Genomic DNA, 12,899 nt, shown 5'->3' with positions numbered 1-12,899 from the left:
ACCTTTCATCTGTCCAGTCATTTTGGTCACCTTTTCCATGACCACCACCTGTTTCCTCCCACCTGAATGTTGTAAGGTTCCTTTCAGACGGGCGTTCTGTTTTTTTTCTTCAGTTCAGTCACGGTTTTCAAAGAAAAAATGGATGAGTTTACATCCGTTTTTTTCACCAGTTTACAGACGTTTTTCTATCCGTTTTTCATCCGTTTATATCCATTGTTCATCAGTTTACATCCGTTTTCATCCATTTACATCTGTTTTTGGTCCGTTTACATCCGCTGACATCTGTTTTTTGTCCGTTCCATTTTTTTGCGGATGAACAATAGGGTTTTCTTCAGTTCAAAAAAACGGACGTTAAGGGATGCAGACATTAAGGGATGTAAAAAGATGTTCATCTGTTTACATCTGCAAATTCACAGAAATACATGGGGTCCGTTCTTCATCCGTAAACGAACAGATGAAAAAAGCCCGGGCAGAACACCCATGTGAAAGAGGCCTTGGGGAGGGTAGAGGGTTAAGAATTTAAGCCATATTGTAGAATTCTTCATCTATCCCACCTGAAAATTTTCCTGCTCCTACCCCAGGCTGCAAAAGCACAGGAAAAAAAGAACAAAAGAGAAAGGAATGGGAAAGTTCTTGCTATATTTCATATTTGTTCAGCTGTAGACTTAATCACACTTACTATGCTAACCTTAAAGTGGTTCTAAAGGCTCAAGGTTTTTTACCTTCATGTACTCTATGCATGAAGGTAAAAACCTTCTGTATGCAGCACCCCCCCCAAAGCCTCCCACCAATTTTTACCCTAGCCCCCTCCGATTCAGCGGCGTTCTTGACAGCCTCTGCTGTCTGGGGACTCATCCTCCTCATTGGCTGAAACAGCAGCGGGACCCCATTGGCTCCCGCTGCTGTCAATCACAGCCAGCAAGCCAATGAGGATAGAGTGGGGGGGGCAAGGGCGGCCACACAGTAGTGCCCCCAGGGCAAGCGGCTCTCCCTGGGGGCACTGCTTTAGGGAAAGGAGCCAGGAGCTCCAGTGGGGACCTGAAAAGAAGAGGATCGGCGCTGCTCTGTGTCTTATGGATGCATAGAGCAGCGGCTCAGGGACGAGCATGCAGCGATGCCCCCAGGATGAGTGGCTTTTCCTGGGGGCACGGCTTGAGTGGGAAGAGCCAGGAGCGCCAGCAGGGGGGCCCGGAAAACAAGAGGATTGGGGCTGCTCTGTGCAAAATCACTGCACAGAGCAGGTAAGTATAGACATGTCTCTTATTTAAAAAAAAACAAAAACGAAGCTTTGGTGTCACTTTAAATTGTATTGATGTTTTGTTTCAATAGAGTAGGGAAATCATAAAACCACAGTCTATTTATTTTCTTGATGCCTGTGTCCAGTTCAAGAGATTTCTCTTTTCTTCCAGTCCCCTGGGAAGTAGATGAAAACCTCCACAAAGTCAGGAGAATTTTCCATCTAGATATTTGTGAACAGAATAGGTGTCACCAATGGAAGATCTGCCCCCTCGTTCTGATATATTTATTTCCACATTGTATTTCAATTATCTCTAACCTACTCCTATAAACCTAATGATCTTGATGTTTGTAAAATTACTTTGTGAAGTTTCCCACACATATACATCTTTGAATTATGTGATACATATTCACTATGGCCCTGCTGATAGGCACTGCTGTCACACATTTCAAAAAGCCTGCTGCAGAAGAAAAGCTACAAAGCATGCAGGGAATCCAGAAAGTAGTGGAAAGAGATGGCCAGCAGACAGGGAGCACTCACAGCATGAAAGGAGATTTTTCAAGTAAGCTTCATTGGATTGTCAAATATAAATATTGTTTGTATTGGTATTACAATGCTGATGTTATAAAATGAAAGTTTGTGGTGTGACCATACATTTCCTTTAAAGCCGTATCAAAACCAAAACCAAAAATGTAGTATATTACAGCTTACCAATCGTTAGATGTGGGGGCCTTATGTTTTTTTATCTAGTCCCCCCCCCCCATCCTTTTTCACTTGGTGGTCTGGCCAGTAACACACCTCCTGAATTAGACAGCATCCACTCTGGATGTATCAGCACTGGGGGCATCTTTGGACAGCAGCATTGTTAATTGGGGGGAGAGGAATGTTAGATGCACTAGCAGATTAAAATGTTGATTCAGATTCAGATTTGTCTCAACCATCTAACTGCTAGGAGTTTGTTCTGTTGAATAACAACAGACTTACTGGCAAGATCAGAAGGTGAAAATAAAGGAAAGAAACAAAATTGAATGCAGCCACCACATCTAAGAATTGCTAAGCTGCAATATAATAAATGTTTTCTTTTGGGTTTAATACAGCTTTAAGCATTTCCTATCACTTCTTGTTTCAGTGACAGTGGTCACCAGGACAAAAAGGGATAATAAATCTACCTAGTGGGGACACAGACAAGAATAAAAATTTGACAACTATTCCAATCCTGACTCTACCAAAAAACTAAATATTTTGGCCTTACATACAACTGTTTTGCTGAAAACTTGCTTGTTTACAAAGCTCAGTAGCTTAAGCTCACATTTTACCAATGACTCATAGGAGTGATGCATCCTCTTACCTACTTGACCTACTGTACATGGCTCTGTATAGACTTTCAGCCTGGGTTCACACTTGTGCAGTGCGGCATATCACATGTGATTCGCAAAGTACCCGCACCGCATTCCTGTGCAAATCACATGCAAATTCTGTGCAGTGTACATTTTGTATGGCTCAAATCGCACCGCATCTGCGTCAAAAAGGTGAAGGACCCTCTTTTTGGTCCGCACTAAAATCGGATCACATGGGTATTCACACCCATGTGATCTGATTCTGAACATCACACCGTGTTTTGCGGACCGATTTTGGGGTGTTGTTCACTTAACATACACACCCGCAGCAGTTCGCATGAACAGGGTGCAATTGTGATGCGGTGCGAAATGCGCAAAGAAACCGCTGCGAATTCTGCAATGCATCAATGTGAACCCAGGCTTAATTACAAAGTGGCAACTACTGCAATTATTGATATCTGTTTAGGAAAAAACATTATTCTTTGTGACACTGGTCCAATGGGGACACCCCATATTAAATTTTATATAAAACACAAAATAAATTATTTATATAAATAGTAAAAAATAATAAAACATTAGTGTGTAAAATTAAAAAAAACAAAATATTACTAAAACCATGATAACTTACATACAGAAGTCGCTTTGATAGTCATCTTGCTAATTATCATATGTCAAGGTCACTGAATGTGGAATGCTATACAATATTACAATGATGCAATAACATGGTGTACCAAATAAAAATTACCATGAAAAAATGCTCCTTTAGAGATTACTAGTCCTCCACACAGAACAAAAGAATGCTGTTACAATTCCCTAGCTTCTCATCTAAGTGTGTGAAAATACTACAGGGCTAGGTTTTATGCTAGGCTTCTAATTTAGAAGAAATAATGCAGCATAAGGTTTTTATCTTCTTGGCGACAAGATGTGCTCACTAACCTCTGACATCCACAAAGGCTAAGCTTCATGTTGAGTCAGTTCCTACCATCTCTGTCCTCCTGCTGTTACATAGACACACTATCTGACAGATAACACCTCCCTGCTAAAGCGACAGCTACACTAGAACTTAAATGCTACTGCTAATACTCCCCATACCAACATAGATGGCGGGATAATAAGCTGCACAGCAGCTAAAATGATTCTGTCAATACAATACATACATTTTAGAGAGTTGGTCATATTATACATTTTGGTTATAAAAATAAAATACATGAACAAAAATAAACTATTACATTTTGCTTAAAAAAATATGCTTGCATCATTTTGTATCATCAATACAAAGCATCATTTACCGCTGAATGCAATTGGAATATTAAAGAGATACTGTCACCTTGCCCAAACACAGTACAGTGTCTCTGTAAAGGATCACTCTTGGGGCTCATTCAACTGAGCATTAAAATGATGCAAATTTATTAATTTATTTTAGGTACTTATATAGCGCTGTCAATTTACGCAGCACTTTACTTATATATATTCTACATTCACATCAGTCCCTAACCCTCAAGGGGCATACAATCTAAGGTCCCTAAATTACAATCATACATACACATGCTAGGGACAATTTAGACAGGAACCAATTAACCTACTAGCATGTCTTCCGAGTGTGGGAGAAAACCGGAGTACCCAGAGGAAACTCACACAGGCACAGGGAGCACATGCAGGAACTCCAGGCAGGTGGTGCTGTGGCTGGGATTCAAACCAACAAGCCTAGTACTGCCAGGCGGAAGTGCTAACCATTTAGCTACTGTGCTGCCCTGCAAACGTTTATGTACAGCATATAGAGTAGTTTTCTAAGCACCTGTTAGTGGTTGTATATGTCTATGGGTAGTAGTTATGCTGAGGGCCATAAAGGTGAGCTGCATTCAGCAATGTAAAAGCAGTCATCTGCATTGAGCAATGTAAAAGCAGTCGTCTGCATTCAGCAATGTAAAAGAGCCATCTGCGTCCTAGCAACAAAGAACGCTAGGTGGCAGGAACCGCCTGCATTCTAGCAACCAAGGATGGTAGATAGCAGGGCCTTTCAATAGTGTATATTCAACAGAGCAGGAGGGGGGAACAACAGGGCCTTGTAAGCTGTACATCTGGACACATGAAAACGTTACAAAAAGGTTGCATGCCTACACTTTACAACTAAAATTGCAGGATCTTGCTGCCAGCAAGCTCTTCTACATGAGATCTTACACTCCCCTTACCTGGGCTATCTCACAGCTTCTTGCTGCTCTACAGCCAGCCATAATTCCTGACACTTTCAGCCATGGGGGAGAATGTGACCTGCTCCCTAGTGCCTAGGCCTAGCAATCAATAAGTAGACACAAGCACTCTCACATGACCAGGGGAGTGATGTCAGTGTAACACAGATACAGTGAGTATAAGGGGAGGTAGGGGCATGTCTTTTGCAGGAACAATGACTAGGTGATAGTGTATCTTTAAAGGTACTCAGCAGTCCAAAATTACAAATATAAACCCATTTCCAGCCTTTTTTGGATATAGTGGGTAGGTGTAGATTTACAACCTCTGTCAATCTTTTATTGCTGTCCATTTCCCTGAGATTTCCTCTCACTTTCTGTCCATTTGAATGTCATCAGACAGAAGAGGAAGGGAAGAGAAGGGTCAGGGACAGCATTTAAAAACCTGACATATGTGCTAACCCTTCCCCACTGTATCCTAAACACAATTCTTAGCTGGACTTTAAGGCCCCATTCACCCATTCTAGGGCAGAATCACAGGCAGAATTGCTGCGATTTCAAAAAGCTCTGCTAAAATGACAAGTGGCAGAACTGCATGATTCAAGACGCCCTAGTACAAATAGGTGAATACTGCAGCTGTCTCTGTCAACTCTAAGCCCTAGAACTAAGCTATCATACGACTGATGATTGTCTAGTATTCGATCTTCCAAGAGCAGAGAGCGGTGACTGTCACTCACCACTCTCTGCTCTGCCCCTTCAACGCTCAATGGAGTGCCGGGCTGGAGCAGCTGGCTCAGACTCTCAGCAGCACACTAAACGGCTGAGCCAGCTGCCAATCTGGCATCTGGGTGAATCCAGCAATATGGTCAGGATTCTTCCAGGGCCTGTAGAGGCTCTGTGATGTCAGCCAACAGTGGGCTTTAGCCTGCTGTTGGCTGATTCTGGGAACAGGAAAGCACAAGTAAGTGCACCTCTGTGACCCAAAAGGGAAGGATGGACAAAAAAGCTTTGGCCATACTTCTCTTTCAAACCTTTTTGTATGTAATCTAGTGAAACTAGAACAACTCCTTATTGTTTCTCAAACACAAGAAGCTTGATGCAAAATAAATGGCAGTAATACAAGTTACTCAATCCCACAAACCAGAGTCAAACCCACTTTGGAAATTAGAATGTAACTGGAGATGCAGCAGAGAGAGAAAAAGTAAGACAGCCCAGAAGTACACCAATATTGCTCTCCTACTGACTCTCCTTGGAGCTGTGTATGCCTGTTCTGCCAGTTATTACAAAGAACCTGGATTAAAGTGGATTTCTTGGGAGTAAATCGGCAAATGTCTTATAACATATCCACCAAACACTGGTCAGCTGGTATGGTGGAGAGCTTTGCTCATGGTGGCCTCCAGCGGTACAGTTCCCCATAAGAGGGAATGGGGCCACGGAGCGCATGTGCAGAATGAAGAGGGCAATGTCACTTTTTGAATAAAGGCTGTGCGGCTCTAAGGAGGGCCACACAATGAAGATCACTGGAACTGGGGTATAGGTAAGTATAAGACCCAGCGGGCGGCAACCATGTAGCAATGTAGTCCTTTAGGCTACGTTCACACTAGCCTGTATGATATAACACAGCATTTTACCATGCAGGGAGCAGTGCATGCACCTTTTTCCTTTTCCACTCCACTGTATTTGAAGTGTCCCATACTTCATTAATGTCACCGCAGAGCAGTGTGGTGTGTTGCGTTGCTTTGCTGCATGATGACATGTGGTGCCATCCAGTGCAGTAAAATGCAGACATGCTGCATTCTTCCCAACTGCAATACACTGCACATCACATCAGCATTGCTATGTGAATGGGGCACATAGAAAACAATTGATTTTTCGATGTACCCCAGTAGTGGCCAGTGTTTATCCAGTGTGGTGAAGTTCCCCTTTAACTCACATAGAACTATGCTGCTAAACACAGGAGCAGCAATTACTGAAAGGAGCCACTAGGACATCAATACCGACTAATAAAAATCTGGGAAATTGATTTTTAGGCAAATGCATGAAAAGTGTGGTACAGAAAAAAAATGTTTTGCTGCCCATGGCAACCAATCAACTTCCAACTATTAGCCCATTGTTATAAAAAATGATTCTGATTTGTTTCTATAGACAACATGAAATTTTCCTGCATGAACACTAGCCCCTTGATGGCTCTGCACTGTTCATATATTACCTGTATCACAGAGCGGTATACAATTGATTAACCATTTCTCCATTCGCCTTTTAGTAACAATCATTAAATGAAATGCAATGTTTTCATTGGTGACATAAGACCAACGATGTATGTAATGACAACATGTCATTCTAGCACGCTCCTAATCACAGCCATCATTGCCAGATGTCTAAACAGTAAATATGTTCTTGGTCAATGGTCTGCTGAGTTCATTCCCAGACACATTAGTCTCTGGGTTATCCCGAGATCCTCTTCCAGATAGCCACACGGTCATAACAAAGCATATACGACGGAATATTATTCACCAACTGGAATTGATTGCCTCATACCAACAGTATGATGATCTAAAGATGAATGTAGCATGCCCAGCCATTTTCCCAAGAAAAGGCAAAAAGACATATATCACATGAACATTACTCAGAATATATTAACCAATGCAGGTAATAGGAAGAAGAAAGAAAGTGCACAATGCTTAGGGCCGGTTCACACCAGATGCAGTCAAGTGCATTTTTTTTGCATAAAAAACAAACGGACAGTAGATTATATATGGGTTCCAATGGTATAGTTCACACTTGTGCAGTCAGTTCCAGTTCAGAAAAAAAGTAGAATATGCAGTATTTTTTTCTGCACAGAACTATACTGGAACGCAGCAAAATGTATCAAAAGTACATCTAAATGCATCAAAAATGCACTGAAACGTATTACAGCTAAAAAAAAAAAAAAAAAAATGTAAAACTTGGAAAAAAAGTGAAAAAACAAGAGCGAGAACTGGAGCGCATCAAAAATATATCACAAACACGCATGCAAAAATGCATCCAGAGTGAGTTGTGTTGTAAACTGGCCCTTAAGCTGGCCGTACACTGGATGATTATTGAACAAACTTTCATACCAAACAGCTTGCCAGTAAATTTGTTAATGCCAACAAAAACTCGAACAATGATGTTTGAAAATACTTTTTTTCTTCTTTTAAATTTTGCTTGCTTCTAACAATAGATTCTGATTCCTGAATGAAAACCACATACACTGTTAGGGCTCATGTACACGAGCAGCTGTTAAACTTGAGTTTAGGAGCAGGGGCGGACTGACCATTTGGAAACTCTGGCACTGCCCGAGGGCCCAGGGTCAGTAGGGGGCCCCATGAGACACCCCTGGTACCTTTTTCATAGGCTTTTTTTAGTTTGGGCAAGGACACAGGGGCCCCATGATCCCCTATTGCCCGGGGGCCCCATGAGTAGTCAGTCCACCCGTTTAGGAGCTTTTGGAATTTTTTTGCCAAAGCTCCTAAACTCAACTCTATAAAAGCCTATGTGTCCATGTACATATAGGCTTTTAGCAGAGTCTAGAAGCTGCCGCAGTTAGGTGTGGTTAAACCTCCCTCTCCTGAACGTAGAATAATCACATTCAGGATAGGAATGTTTTGACCGCGGGAAAACGCAAAACGCGGCAAAACTGCCGCAATCACGATACCACAATTTTGCCGCAATTTGCTTTTTCCCGGCTGTCAGGGTAGGCTCGTGTACATGGAGCCTTAGAAATGTGTTCTTTCTAGAAAAAGTTTTCATCCCACTCCTTCGAATTTTCTTGTCATTACCATCAAAAGCTGAATATATATATAGACAAGACTTTCCCAGGGAATATGTCCAAAATCAACTTCAAGCAATAGCATTAATGGAGGGGAACTGATCAAGACTTGAGAGGAAAAATAGTATGGCAACCACTCAGCTTCTATCTTCCAGTTTCAAAGCTTAATGGATAAGTTCACCTTTAGAACACGTTACACCTGTATTTAGAGTATAATATGTTACATGCTCCAGCAACCCCTTAGCCCATAACTCCCCTCTGACCTCATGACAGCGGGTGGAGGTTCTTCTTTGCCACTGTCACATTTAAAATCGGCGTGGAGCAAAGGCAATCATGCCTGCTAACTGGTAATGTAAGCTTGTCAATGTATGAGCTTCAAGCAGTATTAAACCCATAAGCAAACATTTATTGTATTGCAGCTTAGCAATCCTTAGATGTGATGGCTGCATTTGTTTTCCTTTTTAGGTTTTCTCCTGCTAGTAACTCTGTTCTATTCAAATTAACAAGCTGTCCTGCAAATGAAACGGAGACAAATCATTTACCACTGACATGGGTGCTTACAGTGATCAGCTTTTATTTATTTATGTAAAATGTTTATCACAAAACGAAAAACTGTTTGCTGTAACTGCTTATAAAGTATTAGCTGAAATTTGGCTTCAATGTGTTAGTGTATTAAAATCTGCTAGTACATTTAACACTCCCTTCCCACCAGAATGACAATGCTGCTGTCCAACAGTGCGCCTGCGCTTCTTCATCCAGAGTGGAGGTACTACAGGAGGTGTGTTACTGGCCAGATCACTAGGTCTTGATTCAATCTGTTAGTGAATTTAAATCTGCTAGAACATCTAACACTCCCCTCCCACTAGACTGACAATGCTGCTGTCCAAAGGTGCCCCTGTGCTTCTTCATCCAGAGTGGAGGTACTACAGGAGGTGTGTTACTGGCCAGATCACCAGGTCTGGATTCAATCTGTTAGTGTGTTTAAATCTGCTAGTACACCTAACACTCCCCTTCCACCCGACTGACAATGCTACTGTCCAAAGGTGCCCCTGTGCTCCTTCATCCAGAGTGAAGGTACTACAAGAGGTGTGTTTTCGGCCACATCACCAGGTTTGGATTCAATTTGTTAGTGAATTTAAATCTGCTAGTACACCTAACACTCCCCATCCCACCAGACTAACAATGCTGCTGTTCATAAGTGCCCCTGTGCTTCTTCATCCAGAGTGGAGGTACTACAGAAAATGTGTTACTGGCCAGATCACTAGGTCTGGATTCAATCTGTTAGTGAATTTAAATCTGCTAGAACATCTAACACTCCCCTCCCACTAGACTGACAATGCTGCTGTCCAAAGGTGCCCCTGTGCTTCTTCATCCAGAGTGGAGGTACTACAGGAGGTGTGTTACTGGCCAGATCACCAGGTCTGGATGCAATCTGTTAGTGTGTTTAAATCTGCTAGTACATCTAACACTCCCCTCTCCTCAAACTGAGAATGCTGCTGTCCAAAGGTGCCCTTGTGCTCCTTCATCCAGAGTGAAGGTACTACAAGAGGTGTGTTACTTACCACATCATCAAGTTTGGATTCAATTTGTTAGTGAATTTAAATCTGCTAGTACATCTAACACTCCCCTTCCACCCGACTGACAATGCTCCTGTCCAAAGGTGCCCCTGTGCTTCTTTATCCAGAGTGGAGGTACTACAAGAGGTGTGTTACTGGCCAGATCACCAGGTCTGGATTCAATCTGTAAGTGAATTTAAATCTGTTAGTACATCTAATACTCCCCTCTCCTCAAACTGACAATGCTCCTGTCCAGAGGTGCCCATGCGCTCCTTCATCCAGAGTGAAGGTACTACAAGAGGTGTGTTATTGACAACATCACCAAGTTTGGATTCAATTTGTTAGTGAATTTAAATCTGCTAGTACATCTAACCTTCCCCTCCCACCAGACTGACAATGCTGCTGTCCAAAGGTGCCCCTGTGCTCCTTTATCCAGAGTGGAGGTACTACAGGAGGTGTGTTACTGGCCAGATCACCAGGTTTGGCTTCAATTTGTTAGTGAATCTAAATCTGCTAGTACATCTAACACTCCCACTCTTTAAACTGACAATGTTGCTGTCTAAAGGTGCCCCTTTTCTCCTTCATCCAGTGTGCAGGTACTACAGGAGGTGTGTTACTGGCCAGATCACCAGGTCTGGATTCAATTTGTTACTGAATTGAAATCTGCTAGTAAATCTAACACTCCCCTCTCCTCAAACTGACAATGCTGCTGTCTTCTGTGCCTCATGTGTTCCTTCATCCAGAGTGGGAGCACTCTAATACAGGAGGTGTGTTACTGGTCAGATCACCAGGTGAAAACAGGGAAAAATAAAGAAAACGAACACCACCACATCTAATGATTGGCAAGCTGCAATATATTACATTTTATAAAGTAATGGGGCAGCACAGTGGCTAAATGGTTAGCACTTCCACCTGGCAGTACTACGGTTGTTGGTTTGAATCTCAACCATGGAACCACCTGCCTGGAGTATGCATGTTCTCCCTGTGCCTGTGTGGGTTTCCTCTGGGTACTCCGGTTTCCTCCCACCCTCCAAAGACATGCTGGTAGGTTAATTGGCCCTAGTATGTGTATAAATGTGAGTTAGGGACCTTAGATTGTACGCCCCTGGAGGGTTAGGGACTGATGTGAATGTACAATATACTGTATATGTAAAGCACTGTGTAAATTGGCAGCACTATATAAGTACCTGAAATAAATGATTTTTGGTTTTGGGTTCAATCGTGCTTTCATCGTAGGCACACACAATGTATATGCACACTGTCCCTGGGACCAGATCAGTCATTGTGATGATAGGGAAGCAGTGTGTGCCTGTGAATGGGTGATGCTAGGTGTTATCTGTACATACTTACTGCAGATGAGGTCTGGTGTGTAGGCCATGTGTAGGCACAGGTCTGACATACTGGGGAATACAAACAAAGCATGTCTGCCTATTCATGAATGTCATCTCCTGGCAACGATCACATCAAATACAAAGGATGCTGATGATGAAGATTGCTTGTCTTTATAAAGGAGGGGGGCAGTTATAGAGATTATCTGGGGGGGGGGCTGATCTGGTGAATTGTAGAAATCAGTGAGTGGGATTTGTCCAGCTCCTGATTGTAATCCCTGTGACCTGCTGGCAGCACTACTCCTGAGATGACAGGACATGAGTCTCACTATGGGGGGGCTCCGATCCATCATCACACACCGTGCCCACACTACTTCCCCGCTCTGACAGCAGCCATTTACCTGCACAGCCGGCTCGTCCCCCCGGGTCCTGTCAGTGCCACACGGGCCGACACCAATACTGGAAGGTGGGTTCCGATAGCGGACACGGCGGCCGCTGGGTTTGCTGTTATTGTCCTGTCAGCGCCGCCCAGACCGGACCCGCCCCCTCCACCGACAGATACAGCCGGCTGACGGTGAAAGGCGGAGCTCCGAGGGGCATCACTAATCAAAGAGGAGGGGATTCGGCCGCCGCTAATGACTTGACATCACCAGCTGATCCCGCCCACTCGTCGCTAAGGCGCCCGGGACAACCGCTAGCGGCTCCGGACGTGAGCCAGCCTCCCGCTGCCTAGCAACCCTGCTTGGGTCCACAGATGCTGCGTTGTGCACGCTGCCTGGTGGTTGATTGGTTACTGTATCTGTCACTCATAACCAGCGCTTCACTGATTGGTGGGATTTGGATGCTGGCAGGAGGATCTCTGCCACAGCGAGCTGACATCGGTGACAGGGCTTGGGTTTAACTAATGAAAGAGAACCTGTCACTATGTATAGTGATGAAACCGAGTAGAGAAGAGCGCATGTGCAGGATTACAGATGTATGGTTGCTCGAGTGTTTGCTGCTGTGAGCATTGGAATGCTCGCTCTTCTATTGTCTGCAGGAGACCTCTTTTCAAACAGACCTTCACCCTCATTTACGAAGCCCATAACGTCATTTCTAACACCCACCTTTACTACAATTGTATAGAACATTTCTTTTTATTAAATACTTTTTTACAGCTTCCCTCTCTCCATTTCTGTATCACCTAGATGAGGATGATGGTTCTGCTACTGACTGCAATCTCCTGAGATATAAGAATTGTATAGTATATCATAGAGGTCTTCAGTTCAATCGGGGAACGCTGCGTGGTGCCACTTTGTACATGAACAATAAAGCTTCATTTATGGTTGCTTAGGTCTCTGAAGAGCGTTCTGCATTCAGATCACTCCTCAGAGAGCTCTCAACATGCGGTGAGGAGGCGTGTAAGCAGGTTGAAACTGCTGAAGAAGTCAGTGTTTTGCCCAGGCTGGGTTGGGAAGGGGTTAAGGTG

At 43.4% G+C, this 12,899-nt stretch overlaps 1 protein-coding gene across 4 annotated transcripts in view; it reads right to left on the bottom strand.

The window, feature by feature from the left end:
- Window positions 1-12,005, bottom strand: part of ARVCF (ARVCF delta catenin family member) — a 963,921-nt gene extending 951,916 nt beyond the window's left edge. For all 4 annotated transcript variants that reach the window (XM_089672465.1, XM_089672464.1, XM_089672467.1 and 1 more), the window contains exon 1: window positions 11,833-12,005. The gene's annotated coding sequence lies outside the window, so the exon portion shown is untranslated. The remainder of the gene's footprint in view (window positions 1-11,832) is intronic.
- Window positions 12,006-12,899: the final 894 nt, after the last annotated feature.

This window comes from Staurois parvus, unplaced genomic scaffold, assembly GCF_062004578.1.
Source record: "Staurois parvus isolate SC_StPar_1 unplaced genomic scaffold, SC_StPar_1.0 ptg000129l, whole genome shotgun sequence".
In the NCBI taxonomy this organism is placed as follows: domain Eukaryota; kingdom Metazoa; phylum Chordata; class Amphibia; order Anura; family Ranidae; genus Staurois; species Staurois parvus.
This window is presented reverse-complemented; position numbering and strand designations above follow the sequence as displayed.